Source organism: Pongo abelii, chromosome 10, assembly GCF_028885655.2.
Source record: "Pongo abelii isolate AG06213 chromosome 10, NHGRI_mPonAbe1-v2.0_pri, whole genome shotgun sequence".
In the NCBI taxonomy this organism is placed as follows: Eukaryota; Metazoa; Chordata; class Mammalia; order Primates; family Hominidae; genus Pongo; species Pongo abelii.
Window position 1 is genome coordinate 4,861,306 of NC_071995.2, and position 25,410 is coordinate 4,886,715.

Genomic DNA, 25,410 nt, shown 5'->3' on the forward strand with positions numbered 1-25,410 from the left:
ACATTTAAAAATATACTGAGCAGGTTGTAGCAAAGTTTTGAAAGAGATACAATAATTTTTGTCTACTGTCAAGCAATGATAAACGTCTTCCTTCTCCTTCCTTTCTGCTTCTATTCCTTCCTCCCTCCTTCCTTTCCTCCTCTCCTCCATCCTCCCTCTTGCTTTCCTTCCTTCCCTACCTCTTTTCCTCCTTCCTCCCCTCCATCCTCCCCTCTTTCCTCCTTCCTCCTTCTTTCCTTGCTTCCTTCTTTCCCTCCCTCCCTCCTTCCTTCCTTCCCTCCTTCCTTCTTTCCTTTCTCTCGCCCTTCCCTCCTCCTTCCCTCCCTCCTTTCTTTCTATTTTTCTTAGATGAAGTCTATCCTAGTTATTAAGTGATTCCAGATCCTTCTTTATTTCGGTGTTGCAAAATAAACATTCCTTGGTTTTGGCCGTTTCAAGCACCTTGGCATTATGATGGGAAAAATGCTGGGCAAGAAAAGACATTTCTATATTAAGGAGAAGCAGGGGAGTGCGGCCCAGCAGGGATGCGAACCAGTATTCCCTGGGTCTCAGACTCCACACTAGAGGAAGAAGTCTGTAGAAAGGACAAAGGAAAGCAAGGTTGGTGTTACTCTCTGGTATCCTTAGACAAAATAGAAGCTGGCTTTTTCCATTTCTGGGAGAGAGCAGTGAGCAGCCCCAAGGGCAGGCATTGGATTGTAGTGCCTGGGTCACCTCACTGTGCCACAGGGTGGCTCTGGGATAGAAAAGTCCCTGGAAAAGTGTCTAGCTCTGACCTCACAGCTCTGCCCTGGGAAGCTTCCGAGCTGGGGCCTAGCCCTGCACGGCTCCACCAAGGTCCTGCTGCTTTTTGACGTGTGTTCATCATTCTCATCCCTCTCAGCTTCCTTCCTACTCTTAGTGCAGCCTCATGAAGCCTCACAATCCCTGGACGGGGATAGGAAGCCCGTGTGGGCTCCTAATGTGCTGTTTGACCTTCAGCAAGTTGCTTCAATTGAACACTTTATTTTCAGACTCTAAAAGGAATATCTGCTCATCATAGAAAATTACCCCAATTTAGAAAACTATAAGGGAGAAAATAAAAATCCCATATCCCCACCACCAGAGACACTCAGTGATGGGACTTGGTTGTATTTTTTCCCCAGACTAACTTTGTCTTTGTCTGTATGTGTATCTCTATAGAGACACTTAGTGTTGGAACTCGGTTGTATTTTTCCCGCAGACTAACTTTATCTATGTCTGTATGTGTATCTCTATAGAGACACTCAGTGTTGGAACTCGGTTGTATTTTTCCCCCAGACTAACTTTGTCTATGTCTGTATGTGTATCTCTGTAGAGACACTCAGTGTTGGAACTCGGTTGTATTTTTCCCCCAGACTAACTTTGTCTATGTCTGTATGTGTATCTCTGTAGAGACACTCAGTGTTGGAACTCGGTTGTATTTTTCCCCCAGACTAACTTTGTCTATGTCTGTATGTGTATCTCTGTAGAGACACTCAGTGTTGGAACTCGGTTGTATTTTTCCCCCAGACTAACTTTGTCTATGTCTGTATGTGTATCTCTGTAGAGACACTCAGTGTTGGAACTCGGTTGTATTCTTCCCCCAGACTAACTTTGTCTATGTCTGTATGTGTATCTCTGTAGAGACACTCAGTGTTGGAACTCGTTGTATTTTTCCCCCAGACTAACTTTGTCTATGTCTGTATGTGTATCTCTGTAGAGACACTCAGTGTTGGAACTCGGTTGTATTTTTCCCCCAGACTAACTTTGTCTATGTCTGTATGTGTATCTCTGTAGAGACACTCAGTGTTGGAACTCGGTTGTATTTTTCCCCCAGACTAACTTTGTCTATGTCTGTATGTGTATCTCTGTAGAGACACTCAGTGTTGGAACTCGGTTGTATTTTTCCCCCAGACTAACTTTGTCTATGTCTGTATGTGTATCTCTGTAGAGACACTCAGTGTTGGAACTCGGTTGTATTTTTCCCCCAGACTAACTTTGTCTATGTCTGTATGTGTATCTCTGTAGAGACACTCAGTGTTGGAACTCGTTGTATTTTTCCCCCAGACTAACTTTGTCTATGTCTGTATGTGTATCTCTGTAGAGACACTCAGTGTTGGAACTCGGTTGTATTTTTCCCCCAGACTAACTTTGTCTATGTCTGTATGTGTATCTCTGTAGAGACACTCAGTGTTGGAACTCGGTTGTATTTTTCCCCCAGACTAACTTTGTCTATGTCTGTATGTGTATCTCTGTAGAGACACTCAGTGTTGGAACTCGTTGTATTTTTCCCCCAGACTAACTTTGTCTATGTCTGTATGTGTATCTCTGTAGAGACACTCAGTGTTGGAACTCGGTTGTATTTTTCCCCCAGACTAACTTTGTCTATGTCTGTATGTGTATCTCTGTAGAGACACTCAGTGTTGGAACTCGGTTGTATTTTTCCCCCAGACTAACTTTGTCTATGTCTGTATGTGTATCTCTGTAGAGACACTCAGTGTTGGAACTCGGTTGTATTTTTCCCCCAGACTAACTTTGTCTATGTCTGTATGTGTATCTCTATAGAGACACTCAGTGTTGGAACTCGGTTGTATTTTTCCCCCAGACTAACTTTGTCTATGTCTGTATGTGTATCTCTATAGAGACACTCAGTGTTGGAACTCGGTTGTATTTTTCCCCCAGACTAACTTTGTCTATGTCTGTATCTGTATCTCTATAGAGATCATTCAGCATTTCATTTGAAAAGCTTCCTATTATATCTCTAGTTTTCTCAGGCAATTACTACATAGCCGTCATAGAGATGCAGCATTCTTTTGGTAACCCACTTCCTATTGGACATTCAGGTTGCTTCTAATGAATGATGCTACAACGAACACTTGTAGTGTAGCTATTTGTTCACATTTATGACTCCTTTCTTGGCTGTACTCCTAAAAGAGTCAAGAGATGTGAACCAAGTGAGCAATTAATTTTCTAGGTATCACCTTTCTCACCTATAGTAAAACAACAACAGAAACAACAATCACTGATAGCAGCGGACACTCACGTAGCATCTTGTGTGCCAGGCATGTCTCTGAGGTCTTATGTGTACCAACGCATTTAATCGTCCCAGTTGCCCCGTTATTATCTCCATTTCACAGAAGTAGCTTGCCCAGAGTCACACACAACCAATAAGTGGGGTGCTAGGATTTCAGCCTAGGCAGTCTGGCTCCAGAGTTGTGCTCTTATCTGCTAAGCTAGTATTGCCCCTGTGGGATGAAAGAGCTAAAATGAAGAATCCCTGGGGTCCTGTTACCTGGGAACATCGCTGATGTAGCATGGAATCCTGCAAATAATGCTAGAATGGAGTAATGCAGTTGCCTGATGAGAGTTCACCGGCTCCTGTCATCCTCTTCGTCCTCCCATTTGTGTGTTTGACGAGCTTGGGGTCTCTGTGTTTTTGAGTGCATGTGCGATATGCGTGTGTTTGTATAGTTTTATGAATGGAACGGACTTAGCAGAGTGTGAAGCAAGAAAGCCTGAAAATCTATTGACACAACAATAAAGCACTCATAATTGATGCTGTTAGTTATAGATAACTCATCATTGTTTCCTTTTTATCTTAAGGTTCCCAGGCACTTTGGCTGGGAAATGTGTCATTTTGTAATTGGAGTTTCACTCCGGTGGAGCAGGAATAGGATGGGATTTGGCCATCTATTATAACCCCATCCCCCCAAAGCATGTCTGTACTTATCGTCTGAGGAGGGTGCTTCCCCTCCTTGAGCTGATTTGCCTGTGCTGTCCAGAAGCATTGCTGGATATGATTATCCAGTAGAAAAGGAGCTAATCGAAAACTTTTCACTGGCATAATGTGTCCACATTGCTCTTATTGCTTGCTAAATATAGAGGTTGCCAGGACCCCTTGAAATTTTGATTCAGAAGATCTGGGAGAAACCTGAGAATATGCTTTTTTAAAAAACGTGCTCTGAGTGATCATCTTCAGGGAGTTTGGGGAAGTCTTAGGTAGCAGGTCTCAACCTTCATAGGATATCAGCATCACCAGATTCTTTTGAAAAGAGTACCACTTCCTGTCCTTCTGCTGACTGCCTGCCCTAATTTGAATAAGTGATCTAGGGTGGTTTCCAAGTGCAGGATTAAAAAAAAAAAATGTCTCTAGAAGTTCTTGTGTGCAGCCATAGTTGGGTACCCCCAGCCTAAGAAGTTCTGGTGATAATATCGCACCTATACATTTAATTGCACTTCACATTTTACAACTCTCTTTCACCATTGAACATCGTAACAATTCACTAAGGTCAGTAAAGCAGGCATTATTATATTGACCTTGGCCGAGAGAGGTTGATTGAATTGCCTAAGGCTGCACAGCTTCTCTCTCAGTCAGCAGCAGCTGTTCTCTACTTGGCTCATGGCCAGTCCTGCCAGTTCTTTTAGGAAGGGGCAGCCTCCACTCCCCTGAGACTCTCAGGATGAAATCAGTTGCCTCTCCTAGTGCTGATGCTCGCGAGGCTCTTTCTGCCCCTTCTCAGCCACATCTTTTCTACTGCAGCCACTCTTCCTGCTCAGAGGGCCTCTCTCTGAAAGGTGCAGTTGCGTTTCCCTCCCATGCTCCATCCCACTTAACAGTTAGGTCATGGCACTGAGGGATGTACAGCTTGGAGCCTGGACAGTCCACATCCTCCACCGTGGTCTGAGGACAGAGACATGCTGTCCCCAAGCTCCAGCCCCTTCGATGCCATCTTGCAGAAAGCACCGTGCACGGTGCATGGCAGGAGCCGGGAAAGTCTCATCCCAAACACCGCTGCCCCCGGCTACAGCCTCACACCCCCATCCCAAATTCTCACATCCACCACCAAAGCTTCCTTCACCCCTGCATCCCACGCCGGATAACCTGAAAGCCCACCTGAGTCCTTCCTGGGAGACGGCTGTGTGGGGCTGGAGCCCCCTGCAGTGGTGAGTCCCACTCCGGACACCTGGCCAATGGGAGCTTAACAAGGTGGCCAGCGAAAGAGAACAAGGGGCAGATGGCAGCTGCCCCTTCCGCCATCCTCCACCCCGCAACCAACTGCGGGCTCAAAATCTCTCCCGATTCAAACCGATGACTTTTGTTTCTCTTTACTGTTCCTCTCCTTGTCCAAACCTTTTCCTTCACACAGGCTGTATCTTGGAGAGACTCCCAGTGACTGCAGACTTCCTGTGTCAGAATCCTGCAGCCTCTGTCCCTGGGCTGCTTGGCTGGAGTGGGAGGCTGCGGGAGAAGGCGGGGTTTGCCTTGCAGGCAATGCAGGCAGTGGCGCTGCACCCAGGGAAGAGTTCCAAACGCTGATTCTCCCCATTCCCTTTACCTACCTACCTATTCAGCAGCCTTGCAACTGAGACGAAGCCACCGGCTAGCAGACTCTTGCAGGATATCGTTCACTTTCCTCTCTCTGGCCCTGCCCACCACGGGTTGTTGGTTTTGTGAGTTGGTGTGGGGGAGTCAGCAGGGTCCTCAGTGACTTCTGATCGTTCAGCACTGACTTTCAGGAAAGGTAAGCTCTCTGCCAACAAAGCTGGTCCCCACTGTGCCTCCTCCTCTTATACAACAACCTTAGGTGGCTTTCCTGCCAGGTGAGAGGATTTGCAAGGACTGCGGAGGAATATGGGACCGACGAGCTCTCCTTTCTCGAAACAGAGGGAGCCTTGGTGCAGATGCACAAAGTGGTCCTTGAAGTTGCATGCGGCCCAGAGCGGCTGGCTTGGTGGATCTTTACTGTTCTGGCTGGACATTGTCAGGCAGCTACCAGAGGGTCCAAGAGTCCTTCACAATATCCCCTTATCACCCACAAGCAGCCAGCCAAGTTGGTACTGCTTGATCCCGTCCTGCTGACGGTGGATTGGACCAGGGTTGAGCCTGAGAGCCAGCCAGCATGAGCCTCTTTCCTAGAAACCATTAGTCAGGAAAAAAAGGTTCTGGTTCAGTCTGGGCTAGCCTCTCTATGGAAGAGATGGAAAACCTCCCAGCCATGGGAGCTAGAAGGGATCGGATCCATCCTCCAGCTCCTCTTTCTCTTTTTATAAATGCCAAAAAGAATTGGGGTCCTGAGTGATGACTTGATTGGCCCAAGGCCACATGGCTACTACGACTACTTTATAACAGAGCTGGATTTTGGAGTCCAATGTGTTAATTCACTTACTCCCTTGGCTAAGACACAAAGCTTCTGAAAATAATCTTTTATGAGAGCTTCCATTCAGCTCAGACTTTGAAGAAATGATAGTTGTTACGTACTATATACGGAGAGGGTGCAGGTCTCAGTATCATACTGATCTGGGCTCAAACCCTGGCTCTCCTAGTCACTAGTGTTGAGATCTTGGGCACATTTCTCATACACCTTGTGTTCCTCCAGTATAAAATGGGGATCACTCTGGTCTCCTCGCAGAAACATGGCGAGGGTGTTCTATTGAGTAGAAGATATGCTTAGCAAATACTCATTGCTAAATAAAACAAGGCTTCCTGGTCAAAATGAGTAATAGCTCCCTCCTTCCTAGTGCTCTGATTCTGAAGCTGGTGTAGTTGTGGAATTATTTAGTGCCCTCATGTTTGTGGTTGGGACCAGAGAACAGGGGCCTTTCTTTGCTTTTCTTCAGACCCCAGGGGAATGCTCTGCACAGAGCCTGGGTGTCATCAGTCAGCCCACGACCATGCCTTGTAGGCTTGGGAAAACTCAGACAGAGAGGGAAATGTGAGACTCTGGCAATGTGAAAAACCAAGTACCTCTCTATTACTTTTTTTCTAGCCTTGTGAAGTTTGTTCAGCCTACAACCCAGCATTGATTAAAGGCCTGCTCTGTTACCCCACCCCAGTGGCAGTGCACCCACTGGGTAAGATAAAGTGAGGGGTGCAGGGACGCACAGGTAGAAGGAGATCCTTCAGGCCTGGTCACATCTGAGGTTATGGGGCGGTGGCCTGATACCCCTGAGACAATACGCTTTTTGATACTCTTTTGAGGGTGGCTGCAGAGGACATTGGCTTGTACCTCTGGCCTCTCTGTTCATTCTTCACCTCATAGAATGAACATTTGTGGGCCTGCATTGAGGCACTGTTTTGTCCTTGTTATGTGCTTCATGCCCTAAATCACCACATCTGAATTCAATTCCTAGTCACTCACCTGTCTCTAGAACCTCTTTCTAGACCCAGAGAGGGTCCTGCCTCTCTCAATCTTCCCTCTGTCCTCATTGCTCTAAATCCTAAATCTCCTTCAAAGACCACCTAGCTCATATCCAGCTTTCTTCATGAAGTCTATATGTGGACTGGACCATTCCTTTTGCACTCAGCAGAGGTTACCCTGTGTTGCTGTACATTTTTAGACTGTAAGAGTCCTTTCTAGACATACATGTACAACCAAACCCTCACCTCAAGGGGTCAACAACCTAGTTGAAAATATGTCTTAGGTACAATTGGGCTGCCATTTTCTTGAAGGCAGGGCCCTGTCTCATCGTTTTTATTCCTCAGAGCACAATATCAGGGAACTATAGGCTGCATATAACAGTGGCATTAAAAAAAAGAGAACATTTTTTATCTCATAAGAAATGGAGTCTTGAGGAAGGACAGCTTCAGGATTGGTAATGCATCAGTTAGCTATGGCTACGTAGCTAATCAGTTCAAAACTGAAGAGTTTGGAACACCACTATTACTTTATAGCTCCCAATTCAAGCAAGTCAGCAATTTTGGCTGAGCTCAGCTAGGCAGCTCTTCTGGTCTCACCTGTGCTTCCTCATGCATCTGTGGTCACCTCTAGGTTGATCAGGTGGTGCTGCTGGGGGTTGTGTGTCTGTTGGCCAGGGAGTCTCAGTATCTTGCCCATGTTGCTCCCATGTCTCTAGCAGGGCAGCCTGGAGTATCCCTCTTGAGATGAGATTTGGAGTTGGTGCAGTCACTTCTGCTGCAATGCTGTTGACTAAAACTCAGTGATGGGGAAATGGACGCTGCCTCTTCATGGAAGGAGCTTCAAGGTCACATTGCCAAGGGCAGATGGAGCATTGGAAGCATTTTTTGTAGTGGGTCTGCCATAGCCAATGATGTTAGGGCTTGAAGAAGTTTGTTCTTAGGACTTGCTTGGCTTTTTGCCTCATGCTCACAGATGGCAGCAGCAGTTCCAAGCATCATGTCCTCACACAACAGTGTGTGAAGGCAGGAAGGGTTGAGCCTAAGGATGAGGAAAACTTCCCCAGCTGTCTCCTATGAGCCTTTCCTTAGGCTGTGGTTAGGGCGGGGCTGTCCTAACCAGAATAGACCAACGGCTAGGGTTACCATGATTAACTTAGAGTCATCCCCAGGCTGGGAGGGACTTGTCTTCTTCTTGTTCTGCTTCTCCTTCTTCATCTCCTTCTTCTTTAAATTAATTTTTTTTTTTTTTTTTTTTTTTTAGACAAGGTCTTTCTCTGTCACCCAGGCTGGAGTGCAGTGGCATGATCATGACTCTCTGTAGCCTTGATGTCTCAGGTCCAAGTGATCCTCTCACCTCGGCCTCCTGAATGGCTGGGACTACAGGCACACCCACCATGTCTGGCTAATAAATTTTTATTTTTATTTTTTGTAGAGACAGGGTCTTGCTATGTTTCCCAGGTTGGTCTGAAACTTCTGGGCTCAAGTAATCTTCCCACTTTGGCCTCCCAAAGTGCTGAGATTACAGGCATGAGCCACCATGCCCAGCCAGCCTGTCTTCTTTGAAATGTTGGCTTCCAGAAACCTGAACAAAATTGGGGTTCTGAGAGCACAAAGACGGTAGTGGGGGCTGTCAGCTGGTGAGATGGAGTTTTGCTCTTGTTGCCCAGGCTGGAACCAGTAGGGTGTGGAAGAAGAAATTTATGTGGTGCCTTGTACCCACTTTTTTTTTAAATAGACATTGATATTAAGCCTATATGTGTGAGGCACTAGAGAATTAAAGGGGAGCAAAACTTTAATCTTCTAAGAAGGTCACGTCTAGATGGCAGATACGAGTAGACAGCTGACTGTAGTACAATGGTGGTAAATGGTAGAATCGGGGGCTTGGGGATTTAGGGCAGACTTTCAGGGCTTATGTGAGGGCCCAGATCCTGCCCTGCTGTTCATGCCTTATCACCAGTGGGTTCTGACAGTAAAGACCAATGCAGGCAGCAAGGTACCACTTTATTAGTATCCAAAGCAGGACCCAGCTACCTGCAATTCAGGGCTCTCCAGTAAAAGACTGAGTTGAAACCCACAACTGGGACTACAGGCCAAAGTGGGGTCTCTTACTCTCATCTACCTTGGAGTCAAAATCTGTGACAAGCTCTTTTAGAGGTGACTTTCAGGAGGGTGAGAGAACAGGACCCAAAAGTGGTTCTAAGCCCTCTTACCCAGCTGATTTCATGGAGTGAGAATCATACGGACAGAAAGAAAAGGCGCCTGGTCCCACCCAAGGGGCCAGGGACTGAAAAGCAAGCTGGTTATGAGGACTGACTTAAGGCACAATAACTCTGTTAACTAGTAAAATGTAGCCTAACCAATGTATTGGATTCAACTATTGGGATTAGGAATTTAGCATTCTTGGAGTCTATATAGGAGGGAAGCTAATACATGCAAAACGTAACTGAGTACTCCCATTTTTCTAAGAAACAGAGAATGATTTTTTTTTTTTTTTTTTTCTTTTTGAGATGGAGTCTTGCTCTGTCGCCCAGGCTGGAGTGCAGTTGGCTCACTGCAAGCTCTGCCTCCCGGGTTCATGCCATTCTCCTGCCTCAGCCTCCCAAGTAGCTGGGACTACAGACACCCACCACCACGCCCGGCTAATTTTTTGTATTTTTAGTAAAGATGGGGTTTCACCATGTTAGCCAGGATGGTCTTGATCTCCTGACCTCATGATCCATCTGCCTCAACCTCCCAAAGTGCTGGGATTACAGGCGTGAGCCACCACACCCGGCCAAGAATGATTTTTTTTAAATTATTTTTTTCTTTCCTTTTTTTTCTCCATTTCCCCCTGTTCCCACTTCCTACTTAGCCCTTTATAAATGTAATTCTAACCTTTACCTTCCCTTCAGCAGACACTCCCTACAGGGCAATTTCATCTAACTATGTGCTTAGAAGCTACAGAGTGGAACTCTCCCACCAGGAGACTTCCTCATGGGACAACAGTCAATCTCCAACCCAAGTTGCTTGTTATGAAACTGTCTCCCACCTGGAGAGTTTTGGCTACCTTTGACAACCTAGTTCTGCCCGCAAAGACATCAACTCAGCTGCCTGATAGATAAGGCACCGAAGCCAATATGTGTACCCCGACCTGCTGGCTTCCTTTCCTGCATGTCATTCATGCTAGGCCCCCTTTAAAAAGAACCTTCTTTCTGTTCCAAAAGCAAAGTGGTGCCCTTAAGGCAGGAAGCCTGTACTTCTTCCCCTAAGGTAGCTATGGAATAAAAAGTCACTTTTTTTTTTTTTTTTGATGGAGTTTTGCTCTTGTTGCCCAGGCTGGAGTGCAATGGCACAACCTTGGCTCACTGCAACCTCCACCTCCTTGGTTCAAGTGATTCTCCTGCCTCAGCCTCACAAGTAGCTGGGATTACAGGTGCCTGCCACCATGCCTGGCTATTTTTTTTTGTATTTTTAGTAGAGACGGGGTTTCACCATGTTGGCCAGGCTGGTCATGATGAACTCTGACCTCGGGTGATCCACCTGCCTTGGCCTCCCAAAGTGCTGGGATTACAGGCACAAGCCAGCATGCCTGGCCAAAAGTCACTGTCTTTATACCAGACCTCACTCTTGTTAATTGGACTCTGCCAGCAGCGAGTAGATCAGGTGGACTCTGCAGTAAGTAATACTGGGAAGGCAGGTAACGGGTGGTCTGGGTAAGTGAGGAAGAACAACAAATTCTTCCTTGGCACTGGAGGGGGTCAGGGAAGGTTTCCCAGGGGAATTAACACTTCAGCAGGGCCTTGGAAGATGACTTGGAATTTTCATTGTTGAAAATAAAATTCTTAATAAAATAAATGGCTTGAACAAAAGCACGGGGCTCGAGAATGGGATGCTGTGTTCAAGGACCTAGGAGCTTGGGATATATGGGGTGAGAGAAAGGGTGCAGGAAAGGCTAGAAAAATAATAATAAAGACTCAAGATTGTGAAGAGTCATGAAGCTGCTTAGAAGTGGGATTCATTCTGAAGGCCATGGGAGCAAGCAGGAGTTTTAGATCAAAGTGACATCCTCAGGTCACATTTAGGAATGATGCCTCTGGCTGAAGCAAGATGGGAGTGGGACAGACTAGCATTGAGGGCACCCAGTGGGAGTGTCTGATACAGCCAGTTGCAGGGAGACATGCCCCGGCGGCTCACCCAGGAGAAATACTTTATCATTGATATTGCTTATAATTGCTAACTGTGATATTGTGGAATATATATTTGATCTTCATCCTGTTTCCTGGCATAGGGATCTCCAAAGTGATGTCTTCTTGTATGTCAATGAGTTTACTGATGGCTGGCAGCCCCTGGATAGCTTCAGGACAGTGGCTGGTCACTGAAAAGACCAAGGCAGGATTATAAGGCTGGAACTTTCAATCCTGCCCCCCACAAGGGGTGAGGGGCTGAAGGTCAAGGCAATCATCAATGGCCAGTGGTTAAATCAATCATGCCTATGTAATGAAGCCTCCATAAAAACTCCAAAAAGGCCAGTTTCAAAGAGCTTCTGGATAGCTGAACACATTGAGGTTCCTAGAAGGTGGCACACCCTGAGAGGGCATAGAAGCTCTGTGCCTCTTATCCATACCTTGCCCTGTGCATCTCTTCATCACTATCCTTTGTAATAAACCCATAAATGGAAGTAAGTATTCTGAGTTCTGTGAGCCACTCTAGCAAATTAAGCAAACCCAAGGAGGGGGTCATGGCAACTCCAGTGTATAAAACCAGTCCCTCAGAAGCACAGGCAAAACAACGTGGGGCTGTGACTGGCACTGGAAGTTGGGGGCAGTCTTGTGGGGCTGAGCCCTCAACCTGTGGGATCTGATGCTATCTCCAGGTAGACAGCATCAGAATGGAATTGGAGGACACTGGCTGGTATCTGCTGCAATTGTTTGCATGTTGATGGGGAGGAATCCCCAAAGATTTTATCACAGAAATCTGTGCTGATTGTGGTGTGAGAGCAGAGGAAGAAGTTTGTGTTTTTTTCTACTTACAGACACATATGGAAATAAAAAGCTATGAACTTTTGGCCAGTATTATTGTTTTAATATCCTCTGTGGACAATGCAACCCTTTATTGCCTGTGTGGGTAGACTGCTCTCCACGCACTCCTCGTTGCTCCACCTATGGGAGGCTTTTATGGAAACCCAAGCAGAAGAGGCTACAGTCACTTACTGAGCATTTGTTGGGAGTGCATGGATAGACTGCGTGAGTGCGGGCTCTGCAGCTCGGAGGTGGTTTGAAGAGAGCCTTTGTATTTGGGTGCTGCTGCGCTAGGCTGCAGAGACTGCTCTCCAAGTGTTCCACTCTGAGAGAGTAGAAAATTAAGCACACCCACTAAGAGGGTTTAAGGTGGGGTGGTTATCGTCATCTGACTGTCCTCAGCTGCAGGGTCTCATAAGTTCCACCTCCTGTGGCCATGGCCACAGTGGCATCCCCTTGACCCTCTCCCGGAGCCTAAGAACCCCTTCCTCAGACTGCTTGGAGGGGGTGGTAAGGAACAGTGTCTCTTTTGTTCTTGGGATGTCCTCCATAAAAATTTCAGAGCTGCCTGGGAATCAAGTTGAGTGGAGATGTTTGATGAATAGGTTTATTCAGAAACAAACCTAAAGCTTTGCCTGCAGCCTCTGTGGCTCCTGGCTTGTCTAGGAGCCCTGCTCCCTGACTTTGATACTGGGAGGTGGCACCTTACACACACTGGGGGCTACCAGTGAGTTTACAGGGTGATACTATTTGCAGAGCAGTGACTGAAGACAGCTGCTTTTCTTGACCTCTTATTGCTTTTCAAGTGTAGCCTAGTTGAAATGGGATATGATGGTCCAGTTTACTCAGTCGCCTCTGAAAAATGAGAAACTTTGTTATATCTATTTGCTGTTTACCTGCTACCTGATTTTGAACAGAGCATATAACCTATCTGCCATAACTAAATACCATACACTTGGAGGCTTCAATAACAGAGACTTATTTTTTAACTGCTGTGGTGGCTAGAAATCCGTCATCAAGATGTCAGCAAATTGGTTTCTGGTGAGGGCTCTCTTCCTGGCTTGCAGATGGCTGCCTTCTCGCTGAGGATGCACATGGCCTTTCGTCTGTGCACAGAGTGAGAAAGAGCTCCAGTGTCTCTCCCCTTTTTATGAGGTCACCAATCCCATGGGACTAGGGCCCCACCCTTATGACCTCATGTAACCTTAACTACTTCCTTAGAGGTCCATCCTCAAATACAGGCATCCTGAGGTGTAGGGCTTCAGCATGTGAGTTTTGGGGAAACACAAACATTGGTGCATAAGATATTCTCCTGCTCTGATTGCTTTCAAAGGCTCTCAGGAGTTCAGGCATAATATGCATAAAAAAGCAGGCAAACTCTGCTTATGCATAGAATAATAAAGTTTGTGCATTGAACTCAAAAACTTAAGGAAGACTTGGTTTAAAGATTTATAATCTTAATAAATTGAATGTAGTTGACCTGTAAACAACATGGGTTTAAACTGCATGAGTCACTTATGCATGGATTTTCTTCTGCTTCTGCCACCCCTGGAACAGCAAGACCAACCCTTCGTCTTCCTCCTTCTCCTCAGCCTACTTGGTGTGAAGACAATGAGGATGAAGACCTTTACGATGATACACTTCCACTTAATAACCAGTAACTATATTTTCTCTTCCTTATTATTTTCCTAACATTTTCTTTTCTCTAGCTTACTTTATTGTAAGAATATACTACATAATACATATAACATACAAAATATGTGTTAAATGACTTTTTATGTCATCAGCAAGGCTTCTGGTCGACAGTAGTAGTTAAGTTTTGGGGGAGTCAAACGTTCTATGCAAATTTTCAACTGCTCAGGGGTCGGCACCCCTAATCCCAAGTTGTTCAAAGTCAACTGTATTTATTTATCAAAGCAATGTATTTTCTAAATAACTATTCAGGAAACAAAAGCCACCCTGTGGAAACATAAAAAGTGCCCATTGACATGTATGTATACATGTATAGAAAAAAGACTGGAAGTTATGTTAATAATAATAGTCATAGCTAGCAGTTACAGAACACTGTGCCTTATACCAACATTATCTTAAATCCTCCCATTGTGGAGTAGCTTCCATTATAATTCCCATTTATCAGAGGAGGCCACCAAGCAATTGGCTTAAGACCAAGTTTGTGTGACTCCAAAGGCAAAGTGCTTTTTTTTCTGGGTAGAAGGGACATTCACAATTTTTTGTTTCTTTTTTATGGTTTTCTGAAGTCAGTGAATTATTTATAATGACTGTGTACTTTTTCTTTTGGAAGAGAAAAAACTTCCATCATGAAAATTTATAATGGATGGCTATGGTAAGAGGCAAACAGGGAAAAGAAATCATAAGCTCTGTATGAAAGGGTTTATATCACTCCTGAATATTCTAGTTGGAGAAAGAAGCAGTTGATGTGGGCATAAAATGGTATTTTGTTTGCATTTCACTGATGATTATGATATATATATATATATATATATATATATATATATAATGTATACATCCTTTTAAAGATAAAGTGACGCTTGAGAGTGTCTGGTCTATTTTCCTGTAAGTAACAACCTCAATAAAAAGTGGGCAAAAGACCTGAACAGACACTTTTCCAAAGAAGGCATGCACGTGGTCAATAAGCACACGAAAAAAGCTCAATATCACTCATCATTAGAGAAATGCAAATCAAACCCACAATGAGATAACATCTCACACCAGCCAGAATGGCTATTACTAAAAAGCATAAACTGTAGCCCTAACTTGTTGCATGCCACTTCTTTACCTCCTGGGAATGAATGCACAGGGCTCTAGTGACAAATCTGAGGGAAGTAGAAAATTTTACCAAGCTCAAGGTTTTAAGGGATGACACGTTTCACATCAATCACAGAAATGGCAGAATGCTTGGGGAACATCTGTTGAGCCTAACTCCAATGAGACTGAGATGATCAGTGGTACACACTGGGTCAGCAAGAAGGATGGTTCAGATTCTGGTCCCAGAATTCCCTGCTGATGTGGCATAGCCCAAGCTCTGGGGAGTGGAGCTCATTTAGGGATGTGTCCCCCAATAGCTAGCTATTGCCAGAGACTGATTGGAGGCAGAGGATAGGGTGTTTTTAAAGTGCACACAAGGAAGATTCTCAATTGTATTATATTGTGAACACAAAAATTTAGGACTCCCCATGTTGATTGCAGCTTGTGTCTGAGGGGAGCTTACTTAAGGAAGACAACCTGATAGTCTTACTCCTTAGAAGGAACTTTAAAGAATATTTAGTTGATCATATAGTCCTGATAAGCAGGAAGAAAAAGAAAGGATGAATTTAAACTCATTTTATTCAGCAAAGGGTGACATTAATATTGGATTATCAGGCAGTACCTAATTGCACAAGGAGTATAAACAAGTGGTGCTCAACATTCGATGTTCAAATTTAGAATCCCCTAATGCTCTCATCTTATGCTGAATTTGGAATCGTGTGCGTTAGCTGACAGATGAGCATTCTTATGGTGGCCCCATCAGCCAGCCAGTATCACCATCTTTTCTGTATAATAATGCTGTATGTATAATAATTTGGCAATTTATTAAGATTATAAAATAAATAATAAAGATTTAATAAGATTGATTTAATCTTATTTTTGGCATTTTTTTGTCCTTATTTTATAAAAGTGAGAAGAAAATAGAGACATCTACAGCACAAAGCATAGGTGTTAAAACTTAATAGACTTGAGGCAAGATGAAAATCATTAGATTTGCCCAAAGTGGTCTATCAGATGTTCAGTGGAATTCAGCCAGTTGAATATGTATTAAAGTGCAGAGGAAGGTAACATATTTAAAGATCATGTGTGAAGTGCTGGAAATGTACCATCGATGATTATGTCTAAAAGGCAAACTGTGAAGGAGGGTTTTGTACCATGTTAGCTTGCCGGCATAGAAACTCACAACACATGATCTTTTGCACGCTTTCTGTCAGTCAATTTCCATTTCCAGAAATTTAAATTTTATATCTAAAAATGGGGACTGGTAATATAGAGAGGAGAGAGGGAAACAGGGCATTCAAAGAAAAAACATGCGATCTCCAAGTTGTAGAATTTTAGGGTAGAGATGAGACAGATGAATAAAATGTTATTTAAACCAAAGCAATACATACTGGTTATTGCCATAGTAAAGAATAATGTTTCATACCAATTTTTCAGCATATATGTATTGAGGTCCTCCTGTCTTCTAGGCACTGGGGATATAGTGATAAATGAAACAAAAGATTTCTTCCTTTTATGGAGCTTACGTGTGTGTGTGTGTGTGTGTGTGTGTGTGTGTGTGTGCTGATGAGGAGGAGGAGTGGAAGGAGATGTTAATCCATTAAGCCCAAATGTAAAATTGCAACTGTGCACATGTTACTAGGAACTGATACCCACAAAACTGCTATGAAAGTCCAAATTAGGGACATTTAACTCAATGACATTTTAGCTGATATTTGAATGACTAACAGGAGTTAAATAGTCAAAGGAGGTAGAAACCACATTCCAGGGAGAGGGGACAGTATATCCAAAGGCCCCATGATTAGAGAAACATGGTAAGTATGAGCACGGTGAGCTTGGAGCTAGCTCCACAGGTTGAGTTTTATCTTCAGCCTTGGAGCCACGGGATGAATGCCTTAGGTAGGTTTTAAGTGGTGGGGTGGTGAAATGGTTTGTTAGTTCTCACTCTGCTATAAAAAGCTACCTGAGACTTGGTAATTTATGAAGAAAAGAGGTTTAATAGACTCACAGTTCCACAGGCTATACAGGAAACATGACTGGAGAGGCTTCAGGAAACTTACAGTCATGGTGGAAGGGTGAATGAGAAGCAACCATGTCTTCATGTGGCGGCAGGAGAGAGAGAGAGCAAAAGGGGAAGTGTTACACACTTTCAAACAATCAGATCTCATGAGAACTCACTCACTATCATGAGAACAGCAAGGGGGAAATCCACCCCCATGATCCAATCACCTCCCACCAGGTCCCACCCCCAACATTGGGGATTACAATTCAACATGAGATTTGAGTGGGGACACAGCCTAACCATATCAGATGGGGTAATATGATTGGATTTGTGAGTGAAAGTATCAGTCTGGCCACAGTGTAATGGATTGGAGGGACTGGATGGATGCAGGTGGACCAATTATAAAACTTGTGTCCATGGCCAGGTGAAAGGTGGGACTAGGGCAATGGTGATGGAGATGGAAAGAGGTGAATGGGGTTGAGAGCTTTGAGAGGGTGAAAGCTTTGGTACTTGGGAATCAACTGGAGGTGGTGGGATAGACAGAAAGGGAGGAAGAGGATGACTTCTAGGCATTAATAATACAAAATAGTAGATAATTCAATAGTCACTTCATTTTGGTATTAGAATGAAATATGATTTGGGTGGAGGGCAAAACAATGATCACGTTTTTAAAAATTCTTTACTTTTTATTAAAATAATATATGCACACAGTTTGAAAAGCGAAACAATAGTTATATTAGGCCATTCTTGCATCGCTATAAGGAAATACCTGAGAGTGGATAATTTATAAGAAAAGAGGTTTAATTGGCTCACAGTTCTGTAGGTTGTACAGGAAGCATGGAGGCATCTGCTTCCGGGAAGGCTTTGGGAAGCTTTTACTCATGGTAGAAGTCAAAGTGGGAGCAGGCAGTTCACATGGCGAAACCAGAAGCAAGAGAGCAAGGTGGGCAGTGCCACATACTTTTAAACAACCAGATATCATGAGAACTCACTCGCTATCTCAAGGACAGCACCAAGGACATGGTGCTAAACCATTCTTGAGAACTCCACCCCCATTACCCAGTCACCTCCCACCAGGACCTACCTCTAATATTGGAGATTACATTTGACATAAAGTTTGGGTGGAGACACAGATCCAAAACCATATCAATAGTATAAGGTTTCCAAGGAAAACCAGCTTGCCCATGTCTCTCTCTTGCCCATGTCTTCCTTACCATGAAGCCAATCCATAGGGGGACCACTTCATTTATCTTAAGTTCGTTTTCTGCGATTGACCTTTAATTTTTCCCAGTAAATGCAGATGTTGCTATTTCTTGATTTACTTTTTCTTTCTAAAGCACCTAGTATGTGCCAGTCACTCTGTTCTAACCATAGATGCATCAGCAAACAAATTATGGATACATGTAGCAAACAGAATTCCCTGTCCTCATGGTGCTTTAATTACAGTAGGGAGAATAAGCAAATATTTAAATAAAATATTACTATAATCATCTCATTATAATGAGGTGGTGCCCTTCATAGAGATTATAAATAATATGGAGAAAAGTAAACAACAGCAGAGGTAATGTAGGGAATGTCAGGGAAGAAGTACAGTGTTAAATAATGGAGTGGGAGAAGGGGATGACCTTACTGAGAAGATGGCATCTGAGTACAGAACCTGAAGGATGGGAGGACTGGACCCTGTGGATATTAGGGGAAGGGCATGCTCAGCAAAGGGAACAGCATGTGCAAAGGCCCTGAGGTGGGAGGACATGGGGTAACAGAACAGCAAAGGGGCCTTTACTGCTGGAGGAAAGTGAATGAGGAGGAGAGTAATTTGGGTGGGGTAAGCCAGGGTGACACAGATTGCATAGGGCCTTTGGGCTACCATAAGGACTGTGACTCTGCGTGATGGGCATTACCTCTTGCCTTTGTACATGAAGCCGTATGTCGTCTACCACTTTCTCTGCCTCCTCCATAATTTTTTGGTTAAATCAGTATTCAGTGTATCTGTCATTATTACTATCAAAGACTATTTTCTGCATTGCCAAGCAGTATGTTATAATGTTCATTTAATCTCTTATAAACATTTTGTTAATAATTGCCTCATTTTCTTCACCTGCTTAATTTTCAGTGTTCCTGTTTATAATTCTTTCCAGATTTGCCAATGAAGTTGTAAAAAACCCTCTAAACATGGTTTTCCATGGGATCAGATGCATGAGGCTCTGGACCATTTGGTTCCTTTCCCCCTGGTGTCTTCCATTCCGGAGGCTTCCCTCCCCCACTGTCTTGCCTGCTTTCTCTCTGCCCTGTACAGCTGGTGTCCTGGGAATTCTTTTCCTTCCCTTCTACATTGGGTCTTCGTTTTCCTGGGCTATATGTTTCTTCTTTCTTGGTTTATTTCTTCTCTGGATGGGACAAACCCTACAGTAGGGTAAGAAAGGGTAAATGGAAAGTACAGCTTTGAGCTTTCATGCCTAAAAATGCCTTTATCCAGTTCTCAAACTTTATTAATTATTGGATGGATGTTAAATTCCAGAATGGGTATCATGGTTTCTTAGAATTTTGAAAGCATTGCTTTGCTGCTTCCTAACTTCCACCCTCGCTGCAATAAGTCAACGCTTTTCTGATTTCTTTGTACATGAACTTCTCTCCCTCTGCAGGTTGTTAAGCTTTTCTCTTTATGGATGCTTTGCAATCATGGTTATGTGCATTGTTGTGGATGTGTTGGACATGAGGCATAGGGTTCCTAGAAAAAACAGAAGATGCCTGTTAAATTTGAATTTTAGATAAACTAGGAGTAATTTGTGCAATGTTTGGGACATACTTGTACTAAAAGATTTAAATGTAAAATTTAAATGTACCTGGTGTCCTTTTTTGTTTGTTTTTGCTAAATCTGGCAACCTCAGAACTCAGGCTCTTCAGTCTAGAGACCCAGTTTGGGGCCATTTTCATGTGTCATTTCTTTTCTTTTCAATTAAAATATTAGTCTAAGGATAAAAAGGTAAAATATTTCAATAAGGCTTATAACAACAGTAACAATCCCCTGCCCTAGCCTTCCTCATCCCTATCTTGCATCCTTCAGAAACAATTTCTTGGAACTCTTTAGCTGTTTCTTCTACATTTGTCACTGGATTTCTCAGTACAGGTTGCAGATCCTTTATCTCACATTCCTGGACCAGACATGTTTCAAATTTTAGAGTTTTTTTTTTTTTTTTTTTTGATTTTGGAATATTTGCATATACATAATGAGGTATCTTGGGGATGGTACCCAAGTCTAAACCAAAATTCATTTATGTTTCATATACACTTTGTACACATAGCCTGAAGGTAATTTTTAAATAACTCTGTGCATGAAACAAAGTTTGTGTACATCGAACCACCAGAAAGCAAAGGTGTCACTATTTCATGTTGTCACTCAGCAAGTTTCAGACTTTGGAGCATTTTGGATTTGGGATTTTGGGATTAGGGATGCTAGACCTGTAACATACTTACATTGCTTTTTAATTTTTATTTTTTAAGTCTTAGGAAAATTGACTTCCAACTATGGAAGATAAGGATTTAGCTTTCTTACATTACCCACCATTACTCTCCACAATATAGACACATACCCATCTCAACCCACTGTAATATAAATGACATATTTGTTAGTTCAGTGTTCATCCTACTTTATTAGATGGTGTCAATAGTATTCCTCCTCAAGCCACATCAAGTGTAGTGTTGTAATTCTGTTTCCTTTCTTGTACTACTTTTTGCTTTCTTCTGGAGTTACTGAACATCTTCTTTTTCCTTGTTTAGTTTTCTATATACCTATCACTGACACCCAAATGGAGAGTGGAGTTCAGTAAACTTCCCACCAGAAACGTAAATCTCCTGCTACATGCAAATGCACCAGGCTCTCTCTCACCTTCATCTTGACTTCCGGGACCACTCTGTCCCCCTGCTCCAGGATAGTCTAGGCCTGTTGCTTCACCACTGTCCTGGAACACCTCTTTTTTTTTTTTTTTTATTTGAGGCGGAGTCTCGCTCTGTCTCCCAGACTGGAGTGCCGTGGCGCGATCTCAGCTCACTGCAAGCTCTGCCTCCCGGGTTCACGTCGTTCTCCTGCCTCAGCCTCCCGAGTAGCTGGGACTACAGGTGCCCGCCACCACGCCCAGCTAATTTTTTTTTTTTTTGTATTTTTAGTAGAGAGGGGGTTTCACCATGTTAGCCAGGATGGTCTTGATCTCCTAACCTTGTGATCCACCTGCCTTGTCCTCTCAAAGTGCTGGGATTACAGACGTGAGCCACCGCGCCCAGCTGGAACACCTCTTTGCTATTGTCCAGAGATTTCCCTCTGCCTCTCTGCTGCAAGTAGTTGCTTTGATGAGGATAGCATTTGAGGTTGAAAACCACCCCTATTGTCTTCTAGTTTCTAATGAAGCTTTTGATAAAATCTGATATCCTAATTTTTAAATTTCATGATGCTATACCTTGATGTAGGTCTATTTTTATCCATTTTCTTGAGTGTTCATTGGGCACTCTGGGTCTGGAAATGCATGTTTTCAATTCTTGAACATTTAAAAAACTATTTCTTTAATAATGTTCTTTCATTCTTTTTGCCTGTTCTCTTTTTCTATAACTCTGGATCCCCTGGGCTGGTTCTCAAATTTCCTTATTTTTTCTCTATTCTTTTCCATTCTACTTTCTGGCAGAGTTCCTCAACTCTAGTTTCTGGCTCTCCTATTGAAGTTTTGATCTTGGCTGTCATATTTTTAATTTCCAAAGAATTATTTTCTTCTTCTTGGGTGGTTCCTTTTTTTTAATAGCAGCCTGTTCTTGTTTCATGGATAAAATAGTCCATCTTATTTATCTGAGGATTTTAAATATATCTGAAGTTTTTTTCTTGCTTCTGGAATTTTCTGTTTTCTCTGAGTTTCTGTCTTTGGTTTTGACCTTTCAGAGGCTTTCCTGAGATGTTTGTAATTTGATGATCTCTGTTCATTTGCATGAGTGAAGTACTAAGAAGCTTACTGGAATCTCTGTGTCTTTGGAGCTTGTGGAGTGGTGAGCTTACTGCAGAGTGATGAAGCTGGGATCAGGCTGTGTCACTGGGGGCCTCCAGTGTCTACAGGCCTTTTTGTCTTGGAATCCTTTGGTTTTTCTAGGAAAATATTCTCCAGCTGCCTGTTCGATATTACCTTGGGAGCAGAGCAGGGAAAATGGCCAGCTGTCTCACCGTTCAGCATGTGGATGTTCTCCTCAAACTTAACTCCTTGCTTTCAGTAGAGTTCCTCCAGAGCCTTATACGGTGCCAGCTTTCCTTGAGACCAGGCCTTTCTGGTCTAGTTTCTCCAGAATAAATTTTACATCTTTTGACAAGGTGGTGGGATGAGTAGGTGCTTGGCTTTGTGAGGTTGCAAAGGAGACCTGAAAAGGTGTGTCTACCTGCAACCAGTTTTTAGCTCTGCCCGTCAACCCTGCTTCTGTTGCAACTGACACCCTCAACTCCTGAGCCTTTATAGGTTCCTGGGGGTAAATCAGGTTGTATCTCATTGGCATCAGCAGGGACTCAGGCTTTAAATCTTGCCGCCTCCCAAGTAAAATGCTATTTCTCCAGGGGCTTTCCATCATCTGCAAATTGGCTTTTAATATTTTCATCCACTATTCTGATTTATTTGTCTGTGTAATTTACCTCCTCTCTCCTCTGTAAAATTTTCCTACACTGTTATTTTTGTAGGGTTTCAGGAGGGAGCAAAATAAAAAAAAAAAAATCCAACTTAAAAAAAATTTTTTTTGAGATGAAGTTTTGCTCTTGTTGCCCAGGCTGGAGTGCAATGGCTCGATCTCGGCTCACCGCAACCTCCGACTTCCGGGTTCAAACGATTCTCCTGCTTCGGCCTCCCGAGTAGCTGGGATTACAGGCATGCACCACCACGCCCGGCTAATTTTGTATTTTTAGTAGAGACGGGGTTTCTCCATGTTGGTCGAGCTGATCCCAACTTTTTAATCAGCCATTTTAAACTCTAGATCAGATGGACTTCCCCAGTAATGTTTTTTCTTTGGGCTCATATAAAAATTACAGTGCATTCAGGGGCTCACGCCTGTAATCCCAGCACTTTGGGAGGCAGAGGCGGGCAGATCACGAGGTCAGGAGATCGAGATTGAGACCATCCTGGCCAACACGGTGAAACCCCGTCTCTACTAAAAATACAAAAATTAGCCGGGCGTGGTGGCACGCGCCTGTAATCCCAGCTACTCGGGAGGCTGAGGCAGGAGAATCGTTTGAACCCGGGAGTCGGAGGTTGCAGTGAGCCAAGATCGCCACTGCATCTAGCCTGGCGACAGAACGAGACCCCGTCTCAAAAAATAAAAATAAAATAAAAATAAAAAAATAAAAAATAAAATAAAAAATTACGGTGCATTCCCTAAGAACATACTGTAGGTGGAGCCATAGAGCAGTCCAGGGAGAAAGCTTATGATGTTTAATTTACATTCACAGCAGGATAATTGAGTCTAATGACCCTTAGCGTTTGGAACTTGTGTTCAGGCACCTGACACAACTCCACATTTATGAACGCAGAAGTGCTTGTACAGTCTTTTCCTTAATCACATGTGTGTGGGAAGAGCAATGAGTTTTCTGTTCATTTCCCTTTGAAACAATCAAAGAAAACTTCGACCGTTTGCTAAGGTGTTACCTTTCACCTGATGGGCACTGGGATTTCACACAGAGATTTTTGCTCTTTTTTTTTTTTCACCACTTTGCAAGAGCTATTGCACCCTGATGAAGCCAGTAGGAAGCCCTGGGCAATGTCCTTGTGAGTCTGACGCCAGAGAGTCAGTGACAGTCACCAGGCAAACTGCTGTCGTGAACACCAGGCTTTACAGTTAAATTTGTGCTTGAGTAAGATTACAAGTTCCTCCATATTATGGACCTTTGGGCTTGCTCCCAAATGATTCAAATTACAAATATGAAGTCTTTTCCTTCTGCAGAAGCCTACTGCATGGGCACAATCATGATACCAACTGGAGTTTATGGAAACCTTATGTACCTTTTCCAAAGCAGTTTCACAAACACATTGTTGTTGTTGCTTCCGTTTCACGTGCAGAAACAGAAATGACAATGATTGCTGGTTTGTTTGGCTACGCTGGCTGGCCCTTGGAGTGCTTTGTAGTAGTCACAGAGACACATGCATTGTGTCAGGGATGACAAGCGAGGAGTTTAACTTTGCCCAGGCCACGGAGGCGGATGTTAAACACGGGACTTCGGGCAGCACATCTCACAGGCTTTGCAATACAGTGCGGGCCAGACAGTAAAGGCAGCAGAGAGATCAGTCATGCAGGGGACAGCCAAAGGGGCTCTTGGAGGTGGGGGGTTCAGCTGGGCCTAGAGGGACTGGACTCAGCATTGTGGGAAGGAGACTCGAGAACATTCCGGCAGGGTAGGGGCGGGGTAAGGAGGAGCCAGGTGGTGGCAGGAACTCTTTCAGGGAGAGAGGAACTCACCTGACGCTGGTGCAGGCTGAGGGTCCGAGAGGGGACCCTTCGACCATGTGGATGGTGGGAGGTGTTAGGGAGCAGCAAGAGCAGCTGGATAGATCAGATGAGACTGTGCTTTCTGGGGCCTGGAAGTCAGGCACACGGCTTGGACTTGACTCTAGAGGGACTCGGGGGCCATTAAAGGTGGAGTATTAATGACAGCAGCATTAAGGACAACACTGGCAGAAATGGCTTCAGGTTGCACAAGCTCACAGTCACTGATTAGTTGCTGGAGTTCATTGGGTGGCAGTGGGAGGTACAGTTTGAACAGACCAGAGCACCTAAGGATGGGGACCCGGTAGGAGACCACTAGACAAATGCCAGCGGGGTGAGGAAGGACACTGGTGTGTCCAGGTTTCTCAGGTCCATCCCTCATGCGACACAACCTCGTATCACTAACTACACGTCCTTTTGTTCTGGTTCCTCCCTGGCAGGAAAAATGCTGGCAGGTGGCGCAAGCAAGGACATCTACGCATAGAATTCTGACAGCAGCTGGACCCTCAGCTTCTTCAGAAGACGAGACCCCCTGCCTAGGTGATCTGGCCTGACACCCCTCTGGAGGCCTCCCACAAGCATGCTGCAACCAAGCCAGAAAGAGCTGAGACCAGACCTGCTGTCCCTAAAGATGGGCCCAGAATGTCGGGGTGAAGCTGTAGGAACAGGGTGAAAGCTGGTGGTGTGGGCAAAGATACCAGCTATGGGGTGGTCAGGGGATTCCGGGAGGTGCATGGTTATGTTGCAGACCCACCCAGGACAAGGGTGGCTGTGGAAGAATGGCAAATAAACACATGGCAAAGTCTCAGAGGCTGTGCATTATGCCATGAGAAAACATCGACGGCCGAGTTAGGCAGACAAGCCAAGTGGTCTCCACAAGAGTAGGCGGGGATCTGAAATTCAGAGAACCTGCAGCTTTCTGGGCATCCTCACTACACAGGAGGATGTGATGGCCACACACAGATCACCAGGAAGAGGGCTTGATCACCCTCTGCCATTACCCGGCCCACAGATAG

At 44.3% G+C, this 25,410-nt stretch overlaps 1 protein-coding gene across 5 annotated transcripts in view; it reads left to right on the forward strand.

Annotated features, from left to right (window-relative positions):
* KCNA6 (potassium voltage-gated channel subfamily A member 6) overlaps window positions 1-25,202 on the forward strand; it is a 39,829-nt gene extending 14,627 nt beyond the window's left edge. For 2 of the 5 annotated variants that reach the window (XM_054526723.2, XM_054526722.2), the window contains exons 2-3: window positions 13,693-13,792; window positions 24,835-25,202. The gene's annotated coding sequence lies outside the window, so the exon portion shown is untranslated. Of the gene's footprint in view, window positions 1-13,218; window positions 13,404-13,692; window positions 13,793-24,834 lie in introns of those variants that run through there. The other 3 variants (XM_054526724.2, XM_054526726.2, XR_008511789.2) reach the window with 2 other exon arrangements.
* The last annotated feature ends 208 nt before the right edge of the window (window positions 25,203-25,410 follow it).